Source organism: Lipophrys pholis, assembly GCF_963383615.2.
Source record: "Lipophrys pholis genome assembly, chromosome: 18".
Lineage (NCBI taxonomy): Eukaryota > Metazoa > Chordata > Actinopteri > Blenniiformes > Blenniidae > Lipophrys > Lipophrys pholis.
The window spans coordinates 26,616,486-26,620,697 of NC_137646.1; positions in this window are offsets into that span (position 1 = coordinate 26,616,486).

The window sequence follows — 4,212 nt, forward strand, 5'->3', positions numbered from 1 at the left end:
GGCGGGTGGGGGGGGCTGAGGAGTGCTGAGCTACGTCGCTCCGCTGGTCTTTAGCATCATGTAAAATTCACCTCCAGACTGCGGCGACAAACCGGCGACAAATGGCAGGAAAGTGACGGACGGGGAGGAGAGGCGGGCTCTACGAGGCCCCGTTACCACGGCAACGCCGTCCAGCGGAAACCCAGAACGTTTCACTTTCTGGGACTCGGCGTCACTGAGGACGCAACCTTTTGAAAACCCTCTGTTTCTATTGAAATGGGGCACAAAGCAACTTTGTGAAACTCTCCATGGGAATGGGGCGAAGTGCAACTTGTTGAAATTGCTCCATTGCCATGGAAACGGGAGGGATTGTCACTTTTCAAAATCGCCCCGTCTCCGCACAAATCCAACTTTTCGAAAACGCTCCATCTCCATGGAATCCGGGGGACGCACAACTTTTTGAAAACGTGCCCCCTCCCTCTTCGTGTGGTTTTATCACTAAAACCACCGACACGCCCGAACTAAACTTCACTGAACTGTAAGGAAGCTAAAACCGAGACGTTGCCATGGAAACGAGGCCTGGAGGAGGGTTGGTGTGTTCATCGGGTGACGGAGTTCCAGGCAGAAGTCCCTGAACGCCTCCGTTTCTGGGTTAAGAACCGACCTGGTTCACCCAGTTTACCGAGCAGAGAACTCATCAGGACAAATAACAAACAAACAAACAAACAAACAAACAAAAGGGGGGGGGGGAGGGGGGGGGGGGGCTCTGAGAGTCTCTGAAGTGTGTCAGCTGATGGCGCTGACGGTGTGCGATCATCTCCTGTTCTGATTGGAACAAGTTCAAAACAGGAAGGAGGTTCATGGCGTCTCCGCAGACCTGCAGCCGGTCCAACCCCCAACACACACACACACACACACACACACACACACACACACACACACACACACACACACACACACACACACACGGACCAGATCAGAACCTCTGAAAGACAGAAACCAAACCTCAACATCTTCATCATCTTCATCAACTTCACCATCACCTTCATCATCATCATCTTCACCGTCATCACCTTCACCATCATCTTCTCCATCTTCATCATCATCTTCACCATCTTCATCACCATCATCCTCTCACCTTCACCATCATCATCTTCATCAACTTCACCTTCATCACCTTCACCATCATCATCTTCTCCATCTTCATCATCATCCTCTCACCATCATCATCTTCATCACCATCATCTTCACCTCCATCATCCTCTCACCTTCACCATCATCATCTTCACCACCATCACCTTCTCCATCTTCATCATCCTCACCGCCATCTTCATCACCAACATCTTCACCACCATCATCTTCACCACCATCATCCTCTCACCATCATCATCTTCATCACCATCATCTTCACCTCCATCATCCTCTCACCTTCACCATCATCATCTTCACCACCATCACCTTCTCCATCTTCATCATCCTCACCGCCATCTTCATCACCAACATCTTCACCACCATCATCTTCACCACCATCACCTTCTCCATCTTCATCATCCTCACCGCCATCTTCATCACCAACATCTTCACCACCATCATCCTCTCACCATCACCATCTTCATCACCATCATCTTCACCACCATCATCCTCTCACCATCATCATCACCATCATCTTCATCACTATCATCTGCACCTTCACCATCATCATGTTCACCATCACCATCTTGACCACCATCATCATCTTCATCACCTTCACCATCATCATCCTCACCTAATCAAGGACACCAAAGAAGAAAAAGAATGTTCCTCTCCAGCCAATCACAGCGCAGAGCTGATAGGGTGGGCGGAGGATGGAGGGAGATTAGAGAGAATAAAAGAGGGAGAGAGAAGTGAAGAAGAGGAGACCACCGAGGAGGAGGAGAAGAAGAGGAGGAAGAGGAGAGACTTCACAGCCTGAAGGACAAAAGTTTGATTACTTTACTAATTAGGATATTTAAAGAGATTATTTTGTTAATCGGAGTGTTTTTATTATTATTATTATTATTATTGAGATTATTTAGTTTATTAATCTTATTTTTTTCATTACTCAAGATTGTTTTCTTTATTTTTTAGATTATTAATTTATTCTGATAGATTATTTTTCTATATGTTTTAGATTATTAATTTATTCTGAGATTATTTTTCTATATGTTTTAGATTATTATTTATTCTGATAGATTATTTCTCTATATGTTTTAGATTATTATTTATTCTGATAGATTATTTCTCTATATGTTTTAGATTATTATTTATTCTGATAGATTATTTCTCTATATGTTTTAGATTATTAATTTATTCTGATAGATTATTTTTCTGTCCCTCAGGTTTGAATGAAGCAGATGAGATGAGAAAACCTCCAGATGAAGAAAAGGTTCAAACACTGGAAAATATTCAGTCACTGTGAAGCTGGAGAGAGACGTCTACTAGTGTGTGTGTGTGTGTGTGTGTGTGTGTGTGTGTGTGTGTGTGTGTGTGTGTGTGTGTCAGTCCGTCAGGTGCTCTCAGTCCGGCTGCAGTTGTTCGTCTTTCCGTCCCGGAGGCGTCCAGCTGAGGTCATGTGATCGCTGTGGACACGGCTGGGTGGCACACGGTAAGGAGTGTGTGTGTGTGTGTGTGTGTGTGTGTGTGTGTGTCTGTGTGTGAGTGTGTGTGTGTGTGTGTGTACAAACATCTGCCATGTAAACTTTGTTTTCTGTAACAAAACATCTGCAGACAGGTGTGTGTTGTCTCCACGGTGACAGGAAGTCAGGTGTTGCTGTCAGTGACACTAGTAGGAGCATCTGGAGACACACACACACACACACACACACACACACACACACACACACACACACACACACACACACACACACACACACACACACACTCTGACGTCCTGTGTTGTGGCCTGCAGCCCTGCAGGAGCTCCAGGCTCCGCCCCCTTCCAGCAGCAGCCAGGTGGAGGTGGCCCTGCCCGGCCTGGTTCTGGACCTGAGCTCCCTGGTTCTGTACGGGACCCAGGCCGTCCCGGTCCGGCTCAAGATCCTGCTGGACCGCCTGTACAGCGTCCTGACCCCGGAGCAGGTAGTCCTGGTCTGGTCCTGACCCGGCCCGGTCCTGACCCGGGTGCTGACCACTTCCTGTCTGTCCTCAGGTGGGACTCATCCTGGAGACTGTGGGCTGGACTCTGGGGGACTACGTCCGGGGCTACGTTCTACAGGTACAGGTTACTCACTGGAGGGGGAGGGGCCAGCTTTACTCCTCCCACTGTCAATGTGTGTGTGTGTGTGTGTGTGTGTGTGTGTGTGTGTGTGTGTGTGTGTGTGTATGGTCTCTCTGTTTGCTCTGGTCTCTGTGGTTGCTCTGGTCTCTCTTGTTGCTCTGGTCGCTCTGGTTGCTCTGGTCTCTGTGGTCGCTCTGGTTGCTCTGGTCTCTCTCGTTGCTCTGGTCTCTCTGGTCGCTCTGGTTGCTCTGGTCTCTCTCGTTGCTCTGGTCTCTCTGGTTGCTCTGGTCTCTCTCGTTGCTCTGGTCTCTCTGGTTGCTCTGGTCTCTCTCGTTGCTCTGGTCTCTGTGGTTGCTCTGGTCTCTCTGGTTGCTCTGGTCTCTGTGGTCGCTCTGGTCTCTCTGGTTGCTCTGGTCTCTCTCGTTGCTCTGGTCTCTGTGGTCTCTCTGGTTGCTCTGGTCTCTCTTGTTGCTCTGGTCTCTCTCGTTGCTCTGGTCTCTCTCGTTGCTCTGGTCTCTGTGGTCTCTCTTGTTGCTCTGGTCTCTCTGGTTGCTCTGGTCTCTCTTGTCACTCTGGTCGCTCTGGTCTCTCTTGTTGCTCTGGTTACTCTGGTCTCTCTCGTTGCTCTGGTCTCTGTGGTCTCTCTGGTCTCTCTTGTTGCTCTGGTCACTCTGGTCTCTCTGGTTGCTCTGGTCTCTCTGGTTGCTCTGGTCTCTCTCGTTGCTCTGGTCTCTGTGGTCTCTCTGGTTGCTCTGGTCTCTCTTGTCACTCTGGTCGCTCTGGTCTCAGTTAGAGACACACGGCGACCATTTCTGTAAAGAACACTAAACTTTCGCGGCGTCTTGGACTTTGTTTCCATGACAACGATGCTCAGAGCCGCTGGAAACGCGACTGTTTGACAACGCTCCGTCTCCATGGAAACGTGGGTGAACATTTCAACGCCGTGTCCACGTGTATGTTCCAGAAACAACCCACAGTGCTAACTCCTTAGCATGCTA